General features: G+C 42.7%; 1 long non-coding RNA gene across 1 annotated transcript in view; it reads left to right on the forward strand.

Moving 5' to 3' along the window:
- The window catches only part of LOC309350910, a 224,073-nt gene that overhangs the window by 89,874 nt on the left and 110,053 nt on the right, over positions 1–24,146 (forward strand). The window contains exon 2 of the long non-coding RNA XR_014160589.1: positions 15,089–15,223. This is a non-coding gene — a long non-coding RNA (uncharacterized lncRNA). The remainder of the gene's footprint in view (positions 1–15,088; positions 15,224–24,146) is intronic.

Here is a 24,146-nt window from a genome sequence, read left to right on the forward strand (position 1 = left end):
AGCTGCCTCTTTCTTATGGTAATTATTTAATTCCAGCAACTCAAAGAACATGAGTTTGAGAACTGGCATACATTTCTCCTCATGCTGTGATAACATCATGATTCTTCTTCTTTACTTACCTTTTGCTCAAAGCATTGTCACTTAAGTTTCTTACTGGTAAATCCCATGGATTGGTTGAAGTGGAAATAGTGCAGGGTGTGAATTAGGTCTAAGCAAAAATGGGCTCCAAAAATTCTCCACCATATTTGTGTGCTGCAGGAGTGTGTGTGTGTGTGTGTGTGTGAGAGAGAGAGAGAGAGAGAGAGAGAGAGAGAGAGAGAGAGAAACAGAGACAGAGACAGACAGACAGAGATTGTGTGTGTGTGTGTATGTGTGTTTGTGTGTAGCTCTCAGTGAATGTTATTTTAGGGTGGGTGGAATTTAGGGTGGGTGGGAAGGAGATAAATTTCTTGGATAATCTCTTGAGAACATTCTCTTTTAATATTTTATACTTTGGCTCAGTTAATGCTGAATGAAACTGGTGGATGAAAGCAGCAGTGGACTATGAATTGAGAACTAGAAGGAGTTAAGCCCATTGCCTTCTTCCTGAACATTAAAATAATATTTAACTAGGTGCACTCAAAAATCTTTATCTTATTTGTGGCTGTCAAAAAGGGGGTATTTTGCCAAATATTCTATATGTGGGCTGAAATTCTCAAGGCAGAGCACCTCCCCTCCAAAAACACACACAAATATCTCAGGAAATTTATCAGATAATTCTTTTCTAATAAATCTTGTCCCAGTACTTCTTTTAAGGAAGCAGCACTTCATCACTTGCCATAAAATGCCATCTCATTTACGGTACTTTTGCCAAAAGAATCCCAGAGAAAGTCATACAAGAAGGATAAAGGGAGCTCTCTCACATTCTTCTCTGTTTCTTACATTCTGCTCCCAGGAGGAAGCTGCAGTTTCTTTGAAGGCAGTGGTATCATGCCGTGCTTGGAAGAGAAGTAGTGGCACGACAGAACCAAAGGCAGCAGTGGGCCTTCCTTTCTAGTTCTGGCACAAAAAAGGAAGTTGTTGTTGTTATGTATTAAGATTAAGTTGCAGTTCTCACTCAGGGCCACCAGTATGTAAATGAAGGATTGAAAACTGTCACTCCTGATTGGTTAGCTAGTTGTGAGTTGTTACTGTTTCACGTTACTTAGTATTATATAAAGCAGCCACCTAGGCTGCAGTCAGTCTGATTCCAGGAGCAGGTCTAACTGCTGCAGTAAAGAGCTGTGAATCCAACAGAGCTGTGTCCTTTGTCCATCTCTTCCACTATTCAACAGTTGTATTATGGCAGCCCTAGGACTTTGGAGCCAGATCCTACACGCAATATGGGGATTACTAGGACTGGTCCTTTAGGGGATAAGAACAACAACAACAAAATTTGCTCCAGAACAGAAATCAGGGAAGAGTTATTTTTTAAAAAAACACGGAGACCATCATGAACATCTGTCATAAGTCGGGAGTGGGGATCATTTAAAAAATTCGTAGGAAACAGATCCACCTTTAGTCTTTTCTATATAAATCAGGCCTCACCAACTTTTTTGGACCAGTGGGCACATTTAAAATTCTGAGGAAGTGTTTTGGGTCCTCATCAGAAAACAGCTGCCATTGGGTTGTGACGTAACACAACATGGCTCCTGTGAGGTGTGGCATAACACAACATTTGAGATGGTGCAGTCATGCTGCTCCCCCTTCACCACTGGACAGCTTCATACTTCAGCTATGTCCTGCTGGTGGAGTCCTGGCTGTGTAGATCACACAATATTGATTCCCCCTATCCCCATAGTCAAGGTGTTAAGGTTCAGCTGCTTCCATCAAAGCTCCTATATTTATTTTGGGGGCGTAATGAGATAGATAAACATCTGGTGCCCTTTTGAAATTGTGGAGGTGGGATTATTGGGTTGTTCTTGCTTTTCATTTTTATTATGTGTTTTGTGGTTTTATATTGTGATTTTATGTTGTGAACTGCTCTGATCTGCAGGTATAGAGCAGTATATAAATTTTAAAAATAATAATAAATAGAACCATTTGCTGCATGAGCATGCTATGGGTGAGTATGGGAGTATGGAGATTATCTGCCACTCTTCCTTCATAATAGAGTTTTGCTATACTTGCTCCATGCAAACCTTGTTTTTGATGGCAGTTATGAAGAAACTACCATTACAGCTTTTCTTCTGTGCACACAAACTATCACCTTTTTTATTCTCTCACCGTCTGTTTCAATAAAGCTATCATCTATCATCTTCTCATTATCTTCTGCTCTGAATCCCAATGCAGCAGTAACTTACACAAACAGCCATCCTGTCTGTGTTGGTTGATGCCCATTGGTTCTTGCGGGGCGTAAGGCAGAGAACCCAAAAGTAGATGGAGCAAGAGCCAATGGCAGGCAGAGCTTTGTCCCCATCCTTCTCCCTGTTGAGTCCTACAAGGGCAAAACTGAGACCAAGGAAGAGAAAGCTAACAGCCAGGGCAGCCCCCTGGGCTGGTTGTAAACATGGTGTAGACAAGTGGGGATCAGCTATGGGGAGACTGAGGTTGGTGATGCAGTGTTCTAATGGCTCAACTTCCTCTACATCCTATTACCATTGGTAATGTATGCTCCATGCCTGAAGCTGAAGTTGAAGGAAGGGTTATTATAGTAATACTGCAATTTTAATCTGTGCTTTAACACATCTGGAAAGAGTCTCCTCTCCCTCCTCCACTCCTGCCCCTAAATCTTCTCCACCAACCCTAGAAAACAAAGGTGGCAGCATTTTAGCTCAAGGCAGAAGACTTTTAGTCAGAAAATAAAATTATATAGGATTAAGAAATGGAAACTTGACTAGTAATTTCTTTCAAAGGAATAAAGAGTTAGTGATTCAGCTTCCTATATTTAGTGCTAAGGACTGAGCACATATTATTTGCTGATTCTTTGGGGCTGGGTGTGAATGTCTTCTGGAGGTGATTTTCCCAGATATCTCCCAAGCCAATCAGTTTCTGAAGTTCTAAAGAAGAATAAGGAATATTAGTATTTAACAGCAAATGTAAGGGGGGGGGGGTGTAATTAAAACAACCCCTACAACTAATTTTTCTTCAACAGGGAATACAACGTTAGTGAATCATCTAAAAACAATGATATTTTCCTCTCTCTTTTTGGCTGAAAGAAAGCTTCAGATTTTGCCGTGGCTATGCTGGTTCATTTAAATTCACATTACCACACTAGCCTCTGGTTCAGATTCAAGAGAATGACTGATCAACTTTAAGAGACAAGGAAGCAGATAATTAGATACTCAGGACTGTGGCACAAAATTAGTAACTTGTGTTAAGTGTTGGAATTCATTAACGATTTAAGAAAAATTAACAACAATCAGGTTAAGTAATCTCAAACCTCATTTAATCAGAGTCTGGGCGTTTTCCACGTGTTTCTTCCAGGTGCCAGCAAATGGATCTTGGAACTTTCCCAGATAGTTTATACTGCTGAGTTGTAGAGGGCTCCTAATTTTACATAAAATTCAGAATGTGATCTAAGAGGTCTTGGTTCTGATTTCTGGTTGATTGCACAGACATAACCAATACTATGGAAAATTGGTGACACTTGGCTTCTTTAAGTGATAGCGATTTCCTCCAAGGGTATTGAGACAGAGTTTTTCATTAATGGGAATGAGTCTTAAGGACTAAGAGATAAATGTGGCATAAAGGCACTCACATATTTAGTTACTGGATGCCTTCCAAGGTTTCTTCCTGGGGTTGAGACCAGACACAAAAAAAGAATGGTTAGTCACTTATGCCTGGGATGAAATGGCAACTTCCTTGCATATGAATTGGATAGAGTCTATTAAGAGATATCCTTTATTTATACATGGATTCTCTCAATAAAGTAATGAACTATAAGAAAGATGTTGACAGTTCTCTCCATTTGCATCTAGATTTCCAAAAGCAACAAGAAAATTATCAGTCTATCTGCATGAGCTGTGCTCTGTGGCAAATAGGTTGTCTAAAACCTGACAGAAGTGCTCTGTTGCTGGAAGAATAATATATTACATGCGACTTACAAAATTAAAACGAAAGGAACATTGCAAAGGAATGCAGGATTCGCGTGTGAGTGTAATTATCAGAGAGCAGCAGAATGCAGAAAGTGGCAGGTGAAACACTGCAGAATATTTATTTTGAACAATTAAATGCAGTTCCCAGCTTAAAATTGCTTTGCATTACAGCTTTGAATATATTCAAGCATATTTACAGTATGTTCACACTGTGCTGGGTTTTGTTCACTTGTACTGGACAGCAAGGAGGCTTAGTTTTTGTTTTCTCTTGTGTGGGGGCCTTCCCCTCCTTCCTTGGTGTAAAGTGCACTTTATCCTGCACAGCACTCATCCATAATGCACTAAAATCACCCGTCCATTACCGGAAGCCTAAGTGGCATCCACAGGACTCTTGCAATCCATTGGTAAAAACCTCTTCAGTGGATCACGAACCAGCCTTGTAGAATCAGGTTAAGAAGTCCTACAGTATGCTTTTTCAGGTCAAAGTCTAAAAGACAGAGAAGGCCAGCCACATAAAAATTGCAAAGTTTATGCAGCGTCCAGGTCCAAATAACGTTCTTTGACGAACAGATACTAAGCAATAGGTGGGATGGAAGCAACTTACTGAAGGGGTTAAACCTTGATGCACTAATGGACCCTGAGTGATGCTCACGACAATTCTGATCACATTTACAGCTGGGGCGGGGGTCTTTGAAACAAGCCACTCTTGCACCCATGAAACAAAAAGCAGACTAGGCTTTCCAAATTGGTCCATTTCTTCATTGCACTCCAACCAGCTCTCTGTTTCCTGAAGAGCCCAGCGATAGGTTTGGTGCAAGTCAGCCTCCGTTGGAGTGCATAACTGGCAGTATGTATGCTGCCCATTTAAGAGTTTCTCCAACAGAAGGACAATGAGTCCTAGCCTGGGGTCTTCCTGTTTAAGGACTCAGAAAAGAGTTGACCTTTGCAAGCGCAGAATTGCAGTTTTCCTAGCTCCCTGTTCCAGGTGGATAGTCTCTGTTCCTTCAACTTTTTGATGACTTGATCAATCTCCCGCATACAGCTTCAGCCAATTTGAACAAAGCTATTTCACTCTTAGGAACGCGGGTGGCGCTGTGGTCTAAACCACAGAGTCTAGGGCTTCCAATCAGAAGGTCGGAAGTTCAAATCCCTGCGACAGGGTGAGCTCCTGTTGTTCGGTCCCTGCTCCTGCCAACCTAGCAGTACGAAAGCACATCAAGTGCAATTAGATAAATAGGTACCACTCAGGTGGGAAGGTAAACGGCGTTTCCGTGCGCTGCTCTGGTTCACCAGAAGCGGCTTTGTCATGCTGACCACATGACCCAGAAGCTGTCTGTGGACAAACGCTGGCTCCCTCGGCCTATAGAGCAAGATGAGTGCCACAACCCCAGAGTCGTCCACAACTGGACCTAACGGTCAGGGGTCCCTTTACCTTTACCTTTATTTCACTCTTAACTTTCTCATGATTTAAATATACTCCTCTGAGGATAGTGGCTTAAGCCATCTCCTGCCTGATGTCTCTTTCCTAACCATTGTAGAAGATTCAAGAAGGAAAGTGCACCTAAGGTCAGCTGGAAAATATCACCTTACAGAAGGTGCACAGAGGCCAGCAAAGATGTAAGAGCTCATAAAAGGGCAAGAAGGCATTCAAAGACAGAGAGGCTGAAAATAAAAGACAAGGCAGAATCTGTGGAAACTTGTGGCAAGTTTATTCCACATGCATGCCCTTTGGAAGTTATCATACAGGTAACTCGCAACTTACACACGTTTAACTTGTGCACATTCAGCTTTATGCACTTGGCAAAAAAAATAAAAATAAAGATGAAAAGGGGACAGGCAATTGGGAAAAAAGACTTTGGCAATCCTGAAGTCCTGGGATTGTATACGCAATTGAGAATATTGTGGAAAGTTTTCAACCAAATGCTCAGAAGTCAGGGGCAGGGTTGCCTAGGAGCGGGATATGAGTTCTCCAGAGGATCCATTTCTTTGTGAAATTCAGCTATGGATGGTTTTGAAGTGCACTGTATCTGCCTAGGAATGGAGTTAAAAAATAAATAAATCTCGGTATTGAGTAAAGTATTTACATCTGCATGTGTGTGGTTTTTTTATTTTAAATAATTCCCATCTCACTTCTTAATTTCAAGAAATGAATGAAGCTTTTCTGATGGAGTTAAGAAATAAAAAGAAGATTAACTGCATGAGCAGCTTGGACATCAGTTGGTGCTCAATAAAAGAGGTAGTTTGGTGGGAGCAAAGCTCAACCAGGTCAGAACCACCAAACACTGTGTATGAATCAGTTTATAATGGTTCTCTTCTCTATTCCTATATCTACCCAACCCCTCTATCTCCACATTTCATGGACTTGAAAGGACAGATCTTACCCTCTTTAAACAACAGAGGGAGCCTGTTACTCTGAGACACAGTGGATCTTATTATAGTTGACACTATGCAGTTGTTTCTTGTAGAGCTGAGAAGAAATGAATAAAAACTGAAGCGAGTGCGGTGGAAGACTTTTGTGGAAAGCCCTGTAGTCTGCTTTTCTGCCCCTCAAGATACTTTTTCCTTAACTTGAGCATTGGTGGTAAAGGATTCAAGGTTTCTGAAGAATTCAAGTGGACTCTGGTGTTTGTAGGCCAGATTCAAATGAAAGCACTTGGGGGGGGGCATATCCTACGGAGAGAGATGAAAGGGCTTTGAGAAGATCAAAGACAAAACAGTGAATAGGAAATGGAAACAGTTGTGATAATAACCAATATTCTCTTTATATATCAGTTCAGCATTTTCTAGTATACTTTGGAAGTCACACTGTGTCAAAGATAGCGAGTCCCGCCAGACTGCAAGTGTTTTGCAGGAGGGATTCAAGCATACACCGGAATTTAAGTTTGTGCAATTAAAGTGGATTAAAGTGCTTTGTCAGCCTGGTACTACAAATCCACTCCTTATTTAAGAAAGGACTTTTGCAGATTGAAAAGCGTGGAATGAGCAAATGATTAATGGGAAGACATGCACACCCTGTGAGCAAGTCAGGACGAATGCTGGCTGTGATTCGAGGACCTGATCCCCGCTTGGGGAATAAAGACACGTGGACACAGAATGTAAGGTTAATGGGTAAGGAAAAGGCCACAACTTTATTGATTACAGCATGTGAGAAGGTATTGGCTTAGGCATTGGACCACGGAACATTAGACTCCACCCACTCGTAGAGGGGTGAGTCTGAGGAGGGGTTAACCACCAGCAGGGGGAGCCTGTTGATGCTAATCCAACTACAGGCTCTCTTCCTGATGTCACCGAGGGTCGTGCTATGGCCCCCCGCCACACAGGCATCGGACAGGATCCACGACCGCCGGATTCCTTTAGTGGAATACCCAAAATTGTCGGGGTAGGCGATGGCCACACCTAGCCCCCCGAAACACCAACAACACATTCCAATGCCTAACCGCCAAATACCACGAAAGTTGTGACGGTTGCTATGAGGTAGGCGAAAAAAACCAAGAGGCCGGGCCCATTTAGCCAATTGGAAAAAACTCCTACCAGGCCCCCTGGTTAAACAGGGCGACCAACCAGAGGTCCATAGCAAAGTCTCAGGAACAGCTAATCTAAAGGGAGTGGAGGGTGGGTGACTCGAAGAAAATGTGTGTGCAATGGTGGGGGATCGCTGGCGCGACTGCGTTTGAGCAGCAAGCCACACCCCCGTCGAGCTTCCCTATTGGGTGCTCAAGTGGGGAGGGGCGTGGCGCCAGCCCTGGAGTTGAAGCAGGGGGTGGAGCGCCCCCTGCATGACGCGGGAATCATCTCCCGATCACATCCCCTCTCCTCCTGGGAGGAGGAAAGGCTTTGTCATATAACCTCCCAGTTAACCAATCAGAACAAAGGTTCAAGGAAGACTGGACTACTTGTGCAAGCAAATGTGGATGAATGCATAAAAAACCAGATCATCTGGAGGGATCCATTGACTAGATCGCACAAGGCACCTGATTGATGCTCTGGCCAAAGTATCACATTGCTTCAGGCAAATGCTTCTGTAGTAAGTCCACCTGCACAGACACAACCCTGCTGAGACCTCTCGTGTTCTTTTGCTATTCTGCCTTCTGAGCTTCAATATGGTAGCATAGATATATTTATTTAGTTACCCAATCTTTAGTGGTTAGTTAGCACATCAACTGTTAAGGCAGGTAGTCTCATTCTCCAAGCCCAATATTCAAATAATCCCCCAACAAATGTATACAAAGGAAATGTTGTCCGCAGTCATTTTTCTCGTGCAAATACTGTAGATTAGGAAGTATGTTTTATATTCATTTGTATCAGGGAGGACTCCAAGGATTGGTAAAAGGTAAAGGGACCCCTGACTATTAGGTCCAGTCATGGCCGATTCTGGGGTTGTGGCGCTCATCTCGCTTTATTGGCCGAGGGAGCCGGCGTACAGCTTCCAGGTCATGTGGCCAGCATGACTAAACCGCTTCTGGCAAACCAGAGCAGCGCACGGAAACGCCGTTTACCTTCCCGCCAGAGTGGTACCTATTTATGTACTTGCACTTTGACGTGCTTTCGAACTGCTAGGTTGGCAGGAGCAGGGACTGAGCAACGGGAGCTCACCCCGTCGCGGGGATTCGAACCGCAGACCTTATGATCAGCAAGTCCTAGGCTCTGTGGTTTAACCCACAGTGCCACCTGCGTCCCTCCAAGGGTTGGTAAATATCCCCAAATATCTATTCCTTCTCCAATTGCTTTTACAACTTTCATTCACAGTAATTTCACATGGCTCCTAATACTGTGTGTTGCCTCTTTTGTGCGATCTGCCAAGGAACATAAGTGGGTGTTGTAATCAGGGGCGGACTTTGGTCTTTCAAATTTCAGGGGCGCCCTGTATGAGCCCAAAATTCGGTGCCCCATCACCCCTTCCCTTCCATTCTGCCCAATTCACAATGTCATAGTTGCGCCGCCCTGCAGCGCCCCCTAGGCTCAGCGCCCAGTGCAGCATGCTGCCCTAAACCCGCCTCTTCTGTAATGGTGTGTGGGGTCTCCTTTGTGTGTTATCCTCCAAAACAGGGATTGTGAGGGGCACAAAGAACTCTCCCTATACTTGCAAATTGCAGTTCTTGCATTATTTCAGAAAGTGCAAATTACGTAGATTTGCCTTTAAATGTCAATTGAATCAAATTTCCCTGCCATCGCTAGTTCTCAACAATTGCAACATGTGGATTACTAGTTACAACATGTAGATGATGATGGCCAGAAGAGTAACACATAGAGGATTTCTCAAATTTGCCTAGGAACTGCTTGGATTTAACAAGGGAGAGTGACACTACACTCCAGCAATTTATCCGTCCTCCTTCTATTTTGCATACATTTCCTCCCTCCCTTACATATCTCTCTTGGTTGCTTTGAGGACTAATTTACACTTTGTGAATAGACCATTAAAGTGAATCCGAAAGGAGACAGGATGTATGAAAAAACCATTAAAGACAGTGAAGATCTATGGAGCTCCTACAAATGACTATCATTCAGTGTCATCTGATTTATACAGAGAAACAGGAGAAATTGTTCCCTCGATAATATTATGCTACTGCTTTCTAAGGGAATTTCTAAATGAAGAAAGTAACTTGGGGCATATCAACTGTTAATGCGAGACTAGTAAAGTACACTCACCGAGCTATGAATTAGTTATTAAAATAAATAACTCAGGGCCCAGTATCTCTCGTAGCCCTAGAAACCTTATTTACAATTTGGTGTTTTTTTTCCTGAGCGATAGTGAATCTTCTATGCCTAGGGAAAATTATGTTAGGAAAACATTAAGGTTGATTGTAATTTATGGTATTTATATATTGTTGATTAGGCGAAGCGTTCATATGGTTCCACAGAAATGTAGATATGGAAAAGTTATCGCAACCAAGCATTCTTTTTCATGCCAGGAAACAGAACATTTTTGTTTGCCCAGGCATTTTAAATAGCTGGAAATTAATTTTGTTGATTTTTATTTAGTGCTTTATTGTTGTACTGTTGCTATTGATTATTGATTGGGGGTTGGGCTGAGATGCACTTTTAACCATTAGGTCTGAACTCAGGATTTCCCATGACTTCTGTACTGGAGCATCTTTATTAATATACCAATTTGTGTTGTGTCTCTGTTCAATTAGATTATGTAAGATAAAATGTACTGGAAGGTCATCTCACTGCCTATATGAGTCTCATTCTTTCTAGAGCAAGGATCGCCAACCTGACTAGTGGCCCTCACGTATTTTTTGTTTAAAGGACAGAAAAGTCCACGAAGGAGCTATCAAATATGCTCTCTATGAGTGTGTGATTGAGAGTGATGTACTTTGGGGATATGGACATGTCCTCTGTGTACCCAAGTGGTCTGTGTGAGAAAGGGAGAGAGACACTTGGGCAGAAAGAGTGGGAGATATTTATTTAGGGCCTGTGTCTGTGAGAGAAAAGGCAAGGTGTGCACCTAGAGAAGTATGTGGTGTGTATGTGAGAAAGGCAGTGAGGGAGGTTGTGTTCTGTGTGAGTGAGGGGGAGATGTATGTGGAGTTGTGTATTTGTGAAGTATACGAGTATGTGTGAGAGAAAGAAATATGAATGTGTGCTTGTGAGTCCTGGAAGACTTGTCCCCCACCTTGCAGGCCTTTTCCCACTTGGCCTGAGAGGGCAGGGCTGTAGGTGAGTTGCCACGAGGGAAAACACGATGATAACAGCAAGAACCTTTATTAAACTAAGAGAACTGGACAACAGGTGCAAAGCAACTGCTTATATACATTTCTGGAGGCCTGGGCCACTCCCACTCTCAACGTGATTGGCTGTCTAAACTTCCAAGCTGCGAATCATACCCCAGAGTTTTAGGTCCAATGGTAGAGGCCCAAATCCTGAAATGTTCTGTGATTGGATGTCATGTATCAAATCAGAACACAGGTGCTCAGAAGCCTTAGTCCAGACTCAAGCTCAGGCAAACACAGACCACTGTGTACATAACAAGGGCTCTGACTGACTCCAGCTACAAAAGCTGAGGCTGCTGAACAGACTCTTGGGCTGCGGTGTTGTTGGGGGGGGGATGTTGCTGTTGGATTTTTGTGTCTTTGTTTTAGAACTTGTGATTTATATGGAAATTGCTCGTCTTGGTTCTGTATTTTTAATGTTTTGCTGATGATTTGTGACTGCTTTCATTATGTTGGAGTTAAGTATGTTTTTCACGTTGAGCATGGTTTGAACTGTGGAAAGGTGGCATACAAATAAAATCATGTATGTATGCATGTGTGCGGCGAGTATGATGACAGTGAGTATGGAGTGGCCACCTTATACCCATTTTGTGACTGGCACCCACAACACTTTCTCAAAAGCCTGTATCTGCCTAATGTTTCAGAATGGTTGGTGGCCCCTGTTCTAGAGCATGAATAGCAGGAATGGACAAATTTAGTTAGCTGTGTTCCAGATATGATACCACACTGGGAATGGTTTGAAACTGTCCCAAATTAGCAGTCCAAATTCTGGGAGTATGAGACTGTAACTGGCATGTTAACAGGAGTGGTTGTCAATTTGCCAGACTGTTACTATTGCTGCAACGAGGCCCAAGATAACATGGTCATGCCAGGTTATGTTGAGTCATGTTGTTGTTGTTGTTGTTGTTGTTGTTGTTAGAATTTATATACCGCCCTATACCATAAGCTTCAGCCAGTTCCCAACCTGCATTTGTCCCAATGGTTTTTTATGTGTTTCCTTTATTAATGATTAATTATAGCCAACCTACACTAAATGGTCCCAGGCAGGGCTTTTTTTCAGCCAGGATTCAGTTATGGCACCTCTCAGATGGGCACCATTGCCATTATAAGAGAATAAGGGAGGCATTAATGGTGGGTCCTGGCTAGAAAAATAGCACTGGTCCAATGACATGTTACAAAAGCCCAGGATAGTTTGCAATTTAGATCTCTTTCAATATAATTTCAAGCATCCCAAACATAAAGTACCCATGCATGGCTAAATATATGCAAGATTGTGCCTTTTAAAAGTTCCCTAGTTTTATTCCACTACCACAGCTGAATGCCTGAAAAGAAGGACTGCTTTTTCTGAAAATAAAAGTCAGATATAGTTTTAAACACCCTAAAGTAATATTAGAAATTCTCTTAGAAACAACAGTGATTTATCAGAGAGATAGTTTTGTTTCATTTTTGGTTAGCTGTTACCTTTAGCCTATGCTACGCCTGTCATTTCGAATATAGCATGATTTTTGTAAAGAAAGCAAGGCGCAGATAGAGGAAGACGTGATTGCAGAATTAAGGTCCCAGTCTTAACATTTTGCCTCCTTCATTCCCACCTGACCATGTTTGACAAAAGGGAAAGATTCATTGGGGTTAATAATAATAACGCAGATCTCTGCACCGAAGGAAAAACTGATTGATGTTTACTCAGGCTCACATTTTCTTATTTGAAGCCGGGGCTTATCTTAGAGCCTTTGCTAAAAGAGGCTTACTGTTTAATTATAACTCTGAATGTTGAGTCCTTAACACTAATAATCAGATTCTTGTAAGAAATGCTAGGATATTGTGCTTGAGATTCCCCCCCACCCCTTCTATTCATTGTTTAGTTTAGCAGGGCCTGTCTTCTTTGAAGGCCTCTAATTTTCTTCCAGATTGTAGATCTATTTTTTATTTTTATTCTAAGTTCAGCATATCACTGATCACTCTGTGCTTTGTCTCTTATACTTAGAACCAGAAAAAGCAGGTCCAGGCAAAGTTTCCATTGTTTAGCCAAAGCCTATTTCATAAAGGGATGCGGGTGGCGCTGTGGGTTAAACCACAGAGCATAGGACTTGCTGATCAGAAGGTTGGCAGTTCGAATCCCCACGACGGGGTGAGCTCCTGTTGCTCGGTCCCTGCTCCTGCCAACCCAGCAATTTGAAAGCACGTCAAAGTGCAAGTAGATAAATAGGTACTGCTCCAACGGGAAGGTAAACGGCGTTTCCGTGCGCTGCTCTGGTTCGCCAGAAGCGGCTTAGTCATGCTGGCCACATGACCCGGAAGCTGTACACCGGCTCCCTCGTCCAATAAAGCGAGATGAGTGCTGCAACCCCAGAGTGGGCCATGACTGGACCTAATGGTCAGGGGTCCCTTTACCTAGTCTATAAAACCCAATGGATTTTCCATCTTGTTTCCATGTAAATCTGGATCATAGGAACCTGCCTTCTATTGAGTCAGTCCATTGATCCTTCTAGTTCAGTATAAGGTGTGTAAAAGGAGATGGCATACCCTCTAAAATTTCTCCGATGAAAATAGGGATGTCCTATTTCCTCATCATCATCATACTCCACCCATCTGACTGGGTTGTCCAAGCCACTCTAGGTGGCTTCCAACATATATAAAAACATGATAAAATTTTAAACATTAAAAAACTTCCCTGCACAGGGCTGCCTTCATATGTCTTCTAAAAGTTGTGTAGTTACTTATCTCCTTGACTCAGGAGTCACATAACTCCATATCCTCCAAAATTTCTCTGATAAAAATAGGGAAAGCAGGACATTCTGGGATCAAATCAGAGAATGGGATGGCTTCTGTAAATCTGTAACTGTCCCTTGGAAATAGGAAGGTTTGCAATAGACTGCATGCATTTTGCTCCTATGATTCATTCAGTGGATGTTGTATTTCCTCTCCCTCCATTTCTGTGTATGCAGACCTCAGAGCCAATTCTGTTTGTTGCCTGCTTAAAGTCAACTGTTCAGCTACTTTCCAGGAGTCCATGGTACGTGGTTAACAAGGAGGTGTGCAATCACATAAATAGGTGCAGAAAGAGGCACATAAACATATCACAGTCTACACTGACTCCAGAGTTTTAGGCACAACATCTCTCAAGCCACTTCTGGAGATGCTAGTGATTGAGCCAGTGGTCTACTACTGAGCACATATCACCCATTTCTTGTTTGCATTTTTAAAAACATGATTTTTGCAATTTTTCAAAGTGAAAGCTGCATGAAAATGTACATTAAATTGTTATTTATGATGTGCTTTCAAATGTATTTTTCACAAAATGTGCATTTCTGAACAGATTCTGTCTTAAATGGTACATTTAAAAATCAAACTATGCATTCTTAAATACATTTTTGTACATTTGTTTGTGCTAGCAACTGCATTGCAAATCTGGAGAAGTTCAAAACTCAAAGCATGATTACATTCTGGTCTGCACATTATTCCAGGACAGGGAATGGAAGGTTGCATGAATGCAACAGCTAATTTTTAGACTTCATGATGAATAATAATTAAAATTACAGACAGTTAATAAAGAACACGGTTATGATCCCTAGTTTTAATTTATGGTTAAGTTTTATTGACATGTAAAATCTTGTTACATAGTTCTATTTTATAGTGTTTTTGTGTACTTACATTACTCTTTGCAAGAAGAAGAAGAAAGTACAGAGATTTTGCCCCAAAAGGGTGCCAAGCTTATGTGTTTGTAGGTAGGGTAGTATCTCTGTGCTGGATAAATGAGGTGAATGGTTCATTTGTGCCACCAGTGAGATTCTTATAATGGATCCAACACACACTGGTCTGGGCTTTTACATTCTCTAAGCCTAGCATCACTCAGCTGCTGCTGTATCTTTTATGAGAGCGATCTCCATCAATACTGTGTTGGGTATTGGTTGTTTTTATCACCACATATATGGAAATATCCTAGATTAACAGAAATTAAATAGAAAGAAGCACTGAGTTTGCAATTAGTTATGGTATTAAAAATGAACATAATAAGATGAGAAAAGAGAAGGGGGAAATTCTGAATAAAACAAGCATCATTTCTGATTTACACTGAAACCTCTGTTTGAACTGGAAACGTAAAGAAGCTTTAAAGTTGTAGCTGTTTTAAAAGGGCCTCAGTGTAAGGAAGAATTAGGCCACCTGGGTCCTGAGTTCTGCTTCCAAAAAGGCAGAAACAGAGGAGGAAACACTGGATGAGATTTTCTCTCCCTCTCTCTGTCTGTCTCTTTTAACATAGAGCTCCATTGAGGTTCAGTTTCCTCCTGGCTAATTTCCAGCAGTGTATTTGTTCTCTCAAAGGCAGATGAACCTTTAAACTAGAGAAATAACCCTGGCAAGGAAGAGACGGGGAGAGAGACCTGCCGACCAGCAGAAAGAGCAACTATAAAGGCATGCTTTCATGTCCACACAAGAATGCCACATCCATATAAACAAGTAAGTGGGTTTCTAGCTCAGCTGTGTGAATTTGCCACCCAGGGATATTTTTTTATGTGTATCTTTGCAGATATATTGTTGCTTATATATGAAAAAAAATGTTTTCCATGGGAAATGGAGCCTCATTTGATGCCTTTCCAAAGGTCTTTCCTCAGAGAGAAGAGTTAACCTGTAGACCTTGGTCTGATATCAAGGAAACGAGGAACCCAACAGCCATTTGATATAAAAGCGCCAGTGTTTTTAGGCCAGGGATGACTGTCTTGAGAAAAAACACACAGACAGAAAACAAACCGTTTTTAGAACGTATAATTGAAAGGCAGGCTTTATCCACCCATTTTCCCTGGAGGATATGAAAAGTTGTTTCATGAGTCTGCACGCAAGGCCTATCAAAGTAACTGGGCTTTCAGAGAGCTGGACTCAATTAGTCCAGCAATCTCGCATTAGCAACTGCATCTAGTTCAACGTGGTAGTTTGCTGTGTGCGGGAAAAGGGGAGACATTTAGGGATGCAACCACCCTTTCCAGTCTGCAGCAGTCTTAACAGAATTTTAAAAACTTAAGTATATTGTGTATGTTAGTTATTTAATGGTATGCCACCTCTGGCTATTATCAGATAGAAAGGTGGGAATCAAATATTTTCAAGCTAACAAAGAATGAATGATGTCAGCACAAACACTCCAAAAAGAAGAGTTGTGAATGGTGTGGTTGGAACGGACACAAACACATGGGAAATTACTTCTGAAACAGCATTATGTCGCCATTCATTGTAGACAGTTGGAATATCTGGGCACTAGTTGGGTGCTTTTGCCTCTGTTGCATCTAAGCCTCTTGAATCTGTTGTCAAGAGCCAGAAAGTATGAGTGACATCTGCAGCGGCCTATAGGAGGAAGCCACGTCCTATAATGGACAACTTAAGTGTGCTTTAAATGAATTGTAAACTACTTTGAGAACTTTGGCTTGTAGGCTGACCATTCATATTTCAAATAAATCCACACAAATAGGCAAGCAAACATAAAGTTTTTTTTTTTACCTCTGTTTATTTATGGAAATATTTCTGTACCACTGTATCATGGAAATATATCACAGCGGTTTACAACAATTTGTGCAAATTAAGACGGGGATAGGTTTTGCTATGTTGATTACAAAATCCCAAGGATTTGTTTGTATAGCTAGCTGAAGGGCCTTGTTTAAATCAACTTGTGAGCAGAGGTTGCGGGAGGGCAATAGACCTTGCCACTGATCTTCACACAATGATGGGCTCTGGGTCTGAGCATGCAAGCCGTATCTGCATATAAGTTCTTTCTGTGTGATTAGGTAGCCTGTGAAAAATGTGATACCAGATCACATATGCTCATCTACCTAAGGAGGTTGCATTTCCATGGTGTCAGAAGTTATGGCTCAACCTTTATTAAGAACACAGTAAGGTTAGAACTTGGCAACTTTCTGGGTTCATTCTGAGATGGATTAGGAACTCTTTCTCTCCATTGTGTGTGCAGTTGTAGAAAAATAGTGAAAAATACTCATATTAGCTTCTGACTTGTTGGGGGCATTTAACAGTACAAAGAAAGAAAAGGCGCCACTTTTGTTACGCAAAGCTTTATCTACTGTAATGCTGAAGAGGCTGCTGGAAAGTTAATAATGACTCACAAATCAATGCCAAATACATAGTACAGGCTTCTCCTTCTTCACAGTTTGTGGATCGGCAGACTGTAATTAAACCTTGCACTTTCTTTTAGCTTCCCACCAGAGCACCTCATCATTTGCTGTGTTTCTTCGACACAATTACCATTTCTGCTGGCCTGTCAATATCACTCTGTCCCTCCGGAGATAGTGTGTCTACAAAGGCATAAGCTTCAGAGAATAAACTGGATCTGGAAACATCTCTAAAACTACTGTTCAATATTACTCTGGAGCCCGGCAGAATACTAATACCAACTCAGTAGTGTAATGAATAATAAAAAGCAAATTGGCATTGTTTCAAACATTTTCCCAATATCTCCAAATCATATTCATGACAGATATAACAAGTATTTCACAAATGAAAAGGCTTTCAAGGGCCTAAACCATGAATCCTAGTTGAAAATTACATGCTGGGGTGGGGGGGGGGAGAGAGACCTCAGAAATGACTCTCAGCTTTATAGGACAGAATTCATCTGCATATGCTTTTAGAAGGTACAAGTGGTTTACTTCCTCTGAGTGAGATACTTTCATATTTCTGCCTTGTTGCTTGGCAACACTATTTTTAGATATTCAAAAATGTGTACTTTTTGCAAATTAATCTCAGGCACATTGTTGCAGAATGTTTTTCAAATGGCAGCTATTTCATAATATTAAAATACAAATCAAATCAACTGCTCCTCCTTTGGCTTTGATTTACAAGAATGTTTAAAAATCTTGGGCTAAGTCAGATGGAAACATCTCAAGTGCAGTGAATGAGCATGTGCCGTATATTTCACATCATTGGAACTCTCCATTAGCAGTTAGGAAGGGGAGGTCTCAAATTTAAGGAAATCTTTATTATTATTACAGTGGTACCTTGGGTTAAGTACTTACCGTATTTTTCGCTCTATAACACGCACCTGACCATAACACGCACATCGTTTTTAGAGGAGGAAAACAAGGGAAAAAACATTCTGAATGAAACAGTGGATGTATCATTTTTGGGCTTCATGCTGTGGCCACAGACATGTGATCTGATGGTGAATTTGGGGTGACCCAATGCAAAAATCCTGAGAATCCCTGTGGATCCATGCTTTGTAACCACGTTTTTGCACCATTGCAGCCCCAGGCAACAGTGGGTGCGTGGTTTTTTTGGTGCAGGCTGTAGCCATGGACATGCTATGTGATCTGATGGTGAATTTGGGGTGACCCAATGCAAAGATCCTGAGAATCCCTGTGGATCCATGCTTTGTAACCACGTTTTTGCACCATTGCAGCCCCAGGCAACAGTGGGTGCGTGGTTTTTTTGGTGCAGGCTGTAGCCATGGACATGCTATGTGATCTGATGGTGAATTTGGGGTGACCCAATGCAAAGATCCTGAGAATCCCTGTGGATCCATGCTTTGTAACCACATTTTTGCACCATTGCAGCCCCAGGCAACAGTGGGTGCGTGATTTTTTTTGGTGCAGGCTGTAGCCATGGACATGCTATGTGATCTGATGGTGAATTTGGGGTGACCCAATGCAAAGATCCTGAGGATCCATGTGGATCTATGCTTTGTAACCACATTTTAAGTGGGGAGCGAAGGAAAAACAAAGAAGGGACATGAGAGGGGTGTGCAGAGAAGCAGCTGGCTAAGAATGCAGGAGAGGGATTTAATGGGAGGGAGGAAAGAAAGGCAAAAGTTTCCCCCCACCCAAGCCAGCCATCTCTCTCTCTCCCTCCCTCCCTCCCCCTCCCTCCCTCTCTCTCCCTTCCCCCCTCTCTCTCCCTCTCCCCCAGCAGCACAGAGAGGAATTCCCCTCTGCTTGCCTGGAGGGGAGGGGCTTTCCCTGCTCTTTGTTCCGTTTCAGCAAACACAGCAACGAAACAGAGGAGGGTGGGCAGTAAGACCCTGAGGCAGAATGCAGGAAAGCAGCCACTTCCTCTTTTCAGGTTTCGCTTCTCCGTGCAGCGCCGCGATGTGATTTTTGCCTGATTTTTCGGCTCCAGGGACCACACATTCGCTCTATAATACGCACAGACATTTCCCCTTCCTTTTTAGGAGAAAAAATCTGCGTGTTATAGAGGGAAAAATACGGTAATTCGTTCCGGAGGTCCGTACTTAACCTGAAACTGTTCTTAACCTGAAGCACCACTTTAGCTAATGGGGCTTCCTGCTGCTGCCGCACCGCCGGACCACGATTTCTGTTCTCATCCTGAAGCAAAGTTCTTAACCTGAAGCACTATTTCTGGGTTAGCGGAGTCTGTAACCTGAAGCGTATGTAACCTGAAGCGTATGTAACCTGAGGTACCACTGTACTTCTTAAATTTGTATACTGCCCTTCATCCAAAGAGCACAGGGTGGTCCACAACATAAAAGCAGAAAATGACAACACAGAATACATAATAAACCAAAACCAAAACAATACCAACACGCACACACACACCCAACACATCTTTATGGTTTGTATACTACATTCACAATAACCTTTTCTCTTGAAACAACTTGTTAGGTTTGTCAGCTCAAAACTGGGAAAGTGAGCAAGTCCAGATGGTCGTACAGTATGACCAGGAAGCATGGGCATAGCTGGGATTTTTGTTAGAGGGACAGGCCTTTTGTTGGGGGGGGGGCAGAACCTCAGTCCACTATGTATTATTTATTGATTTAAGGGGGCGGTTGCCCCTCCCTGCCCCCCTTGGCTACGCCCATGCCAGGAAGAGAACAATAAATACTGTGTATCTGTCTAAAATAACCTGTGCAAAACATGGCCGTCTCATTCAGAGATGACATTCTCCAGCCCTCCAGACCGTAGACCAGTGGTTCCCCATGTTTTGTCAAAAGCCAAACCACAGACCTCCTACTTTTGAAAATATTGATATCTCTATATGGTATTTCTTGTTATGTGAATGGTGCCGCAGACCGCCAGAGTGGGTTCTGTTCTAAGAAACAGAAAGCTCGAGGTAGGTGGGAGAACTATCCAAACCCCTTCTTTATCAATTCAACAACTGAGGTGCAAGAATAATAACACTGACATTTCAGCAAGCTAAGACTGAAAAGGAGCAGCTTTGAGATGGAGGTCAGGTTTTAGTCTCAAACACAGAACACCTGGACAAATTTATGTTTCTGTGACAAAAAGTGGGAAGGAAAGAAGTTGACTTGAAAAGTGGCCCATTGTACCAGAAATGTGACACATTGTACCAGAAATCTGTTCCAAAAAGAGAAAAGAAAAAGCAAGGAAGGGCAATCCTCAGAACTGCTTCTTAAAATAACGATGTCTTCTGCATTTTGACAAGTATGATGTCTGAAGATCAAAATCAAGTACTAGTCTTCAATTATTCAAATAACTGGATCCCAAACTAAAAATATATAGGTTGTGATTTGATATATAGAAGTTATTTGCCTCTTGCACTAGCAAAAATGTTCATAATATATATAAAAAAAACCTCTGGCAGCACAAGTCCTGCCCTATTTCAATTTGAAGCCTGGGAGTGTAAGTGCTTTCAGGATCAAACCACAATCAATATAAAGTGGGAGCATTCAGCTTTCCTTGAAGGTCAACGTGAACTTTGCCCCAGTATTATTGCAACCAGCTTGTTCAATGAATCACACTACACACATATATACAGTATATATATATATTCTGCAAGCAGCTGAAATTGTAAGACAGTGGTTTATGATTAGCAAATAAAAGCCTTTTTGGAATTCTGCCAGCATGCATTGTTTATTAGCATGTTGCAATGAGCTTACTTAGTCAAGTCTTGCTATTAGTCTGCCACTTATATAGAATACTTTGTATCTCGAGGCTAAAATTATTGGTAGCCAATAAAAAATGGGCTCCCTCCATGGCCTGTGTTAACACAACACTACATAGAATAATTACTTTTTGATTACTGACCTTACTAAAACTCTGTAACTTCTACATTATTGTTGTCTTGGCCTACTCCATAAACAGTCATGATAAACCTTCTGTTGCAGTGAACGGTTTAATTTCTAAAAAGAACACTGCTGTGCTTTTAAGGTTTTCCAGAAACTTGGATATTTTGTCACCGAACATTTTCCCCTACCCCTCCGAGTCTCAAATATATGAAGATATAGTGTTATTTGTGCTGCATGCATGGATAGAAGAGATACAGTGGCTTGGATCCAAGCCGCCACATGAAAGGGGAGAAAGCAGGTGCCCCTCGTCTGTGCATAGTTTCCTTTCCTCCTAGTGCCCCTACCTGTTCTCCCCGCTACTTTAATTTGCACCGGGAGGGGGGGGGAGAGACCTCCAATTAGGGTTCTCGCAGCCACTGTAACCTAAAGAAATATTTTCTTATTTTCTCTGGCTATATCCATATCTAATATCCCCAGTAAAAAAAGCTTCTGTTTTCTTAACAAAGCTTTGTTTAAACATTTTCTTTAGCTCTTCGTATACCATATCCCATCATGCCAAACTAGCAGTTTGAAAGCATGTCAAAGTGCAAGTAGATAAACAGGTACCGCTCCGGCAGGAAGGTAAACTGCGTTTCTGCGCGCTGCTCTGGTTTCACCAGAAGCGGCTTAGTCATGGTGGTCACACGACCCAGAAAAACTGTCTGCAGACAAATGCCGGCTCCCTCTGCCAGTAAAACGAGATGAGCGCCGCAACCCCAGAGTCGTCCGCAACTGGACTTGACCTTTGTACCATATCCCAAAAGCCTTTACTTTTTATCACAATACTTTTTATCATATATAGGAGTGTCCCCTCTACTTGGTTACACGTCCAACATAAATAGTGTGTTTATTTCACATAGCGGGGGTCGGGCCCTCGATCCACAAGGATGTTTTACGGATGGTATTTAACACCAACCCAAATATGTAAAATGTATAAAACAAAATCAAATTTATGTTGGACGTGTAACCAAGTAGAGGGGACACTCCTATATATGATAAAAAGTATTGTGATAAAAAGTAAAGGCTTTTGGGATATGGTACAAAGGTCACAACTTTATTGATTACAGCAGTGGAAAAGGTATTGGCTTAGGCATTGGATGGCTATAGGAGGTGGGTTTATTCAACAGTAGGTGGAGCCTGTTGATGCTAATCCAACTATAGGCTCACCCCTGATGTCACCGAGGGTCGTGCCATGGCCTCCCGCCAAGCAGGCATCGGACGGAATACACGACCGCCAGATTCCTTTAACGGAATAACCCACGGTAGATAGCATAGGCGATGGCCACACCTAGCCCTTGACACACATGAATCCAATGCCTAACCTACCCACCAATACCACAAAAAGTTGTGACGATTGCTACGAGGTAGGCAAAAAAACCCAAAAGCCTAAAGCCAAATGGAAAAATTCCTACCAGCCCCCCCCCAGACAACCGGGGCGACCAACCTAAGGTCCATAGCAAGGCCAAAAACCTAGACCCTGAGCTAATGGGAGTGGAGGGTGGGCGACTCGCTGCGGGACGACGATGACTGAGAAGGAGGTGGAGCTGGCCTCGCAGCATTAAGCTGCTAAACACGCCCCCCGGAGACACCTGGTTGGCTGCCTCCGGTGGGCATGGGTGCCAGCCAAGTGAGGAGGGGCGGGGGCTAAGGCCCCCGGCCAGGAGGCGGAGCTCGGGCTCCCGCCCACAACCACTCCCCTCTCTTCCAGGGAGGAGAGTCTTTATCAAATTGTCCTTTATCGTAAATTTCCAACTCTCCATCCATGATTTTTCCATATCTGTAATTTCTATTGCCTGTCAGAGTCAGTGCATCCCATGGGACAGGGCCTCGCAGTGGCAGCCTCTCTTCTTCCTCAGCTGCTGTCTGCTACAAGCTGCCCAAGGGAGGATGCCCCTGTTGGGATGCTGCCGGGAGACGGGGGCATTTGGCAGGCCCCCCAGCTGGCTCCAGCCACTTCCGGCCGGCAGCCGCGTGATCTCTGGTTCTCGGAACAGCATCAAACAGCGACACAAGCCTCAGATACCTTTAGAGACTTGGCATGCTCTTGTCAGCAGATTGAGTAACTTCTCACAACGGAAGTGGCGGACAGAGACATGTGCAAGCATTATTTACAGGCGTTTATTCAGCATAGTTCAGGAACAAAGGAAAAAACATGTCTGCTTCCTTTCGTGTCCAAGCACACAGCAAAATAAAAAACCAATATAGAAACAGAAGTTCCCAGAAAGCCTGTGCTGGAAGTAAACAGGCATGTGACACACAACAGTCATGCCTGTTCCCTTTTAAGGTGGAATGGAACTATATCCTAACAGCCCCCACACAACTGCCACTCGGGACAACTGGCTCATCTTCTTTCCTGAGCTGAGTGGCGGCAGCACTGGCAGGGGAAATAGGTACATTCCAGGATCAAATCAGAAGCTAGGATGGCTTTCATAATTCCGGGACTGTCCCCGGAAAATCAGGACATTTGGAGGGTATGCATCAGGCTTTTGGGCCAGAGATTCCCCCGTCCGTGGTCTTCACTGACTGGCAGCAGACAGGAATCTTTCCCTGCTCTACCTAGAGGAGCCAGGAATTGAACCTGCATGGAAAGTTGGTACTAATATTAACTATGTTATTATGGTAATGTTGACATCAATGGAGGGACTTAGCTGAACATACTCCACTTGAATAAACCTGCGCAGCACAGTCTTCAGAAGTAACTGGACAGTTGTGCAAAAGGATGCCAATAGTCTCTGCACATCTCCAAAGTGTCTCTGTTGTGTGCTTGCTTAACATGTTCCACAACTTGGCACTGGAATTAGATTTTCAAGGACCTTAGATTAATGGTGGTTCAGAAAAAACCGTGCTCTGGAGAAATGGCCATTGGACAGAAGACACCATGCAGGTGTTGTGCTTAAGTATAGCCATAAGCAGGAAGGGGGGGGGGAGAGACAGAGAGACTCATATATCAAAGGTAGATTTAAGAAACGCTGTACATTTAGAATCTGTAAATCTAGTGATTTATGGGCTTCCCCCTAGCTAGACCATACCCTTGTTGCCGCAACAAATCTCCTAATATGTTGAATAGAGCTCAGGCAACGATCCCAGTATGGGAAGGAGTGGCAGGTAAATTCCAGTGACAAATTGGATCAGCTACTGATATAAATAATACATATATTACAAGTAGAGTTGAATGTTCCTTCTATCAGGACAGATAAGGGCTCATCTAAGCCCTCTGGCCAAATAAAATGATAAAGCTCCTTGCAATAAAGATTTGCTCTTTGTTACGGTCTGGGGGTCAACTTTTTCTTACCCTGGAGCATCTGAACTGTTCTAACTGTTGAAGAGCGGAATAAGATAGATAGATCTATTTCTCCTTGGGGTTTT

This window comes from Podarcis erhardii (assembly GCF_964252035.2).
Source record: "Podarcis erhardii genome assembly, chromosome: 10".
Taxonomy (NCBI): Eukaryota; Metazoa; Chordata; class Lepidosauria; order Squamata; family Lacertidae; genus Podarcis; species Podarcis erhardii.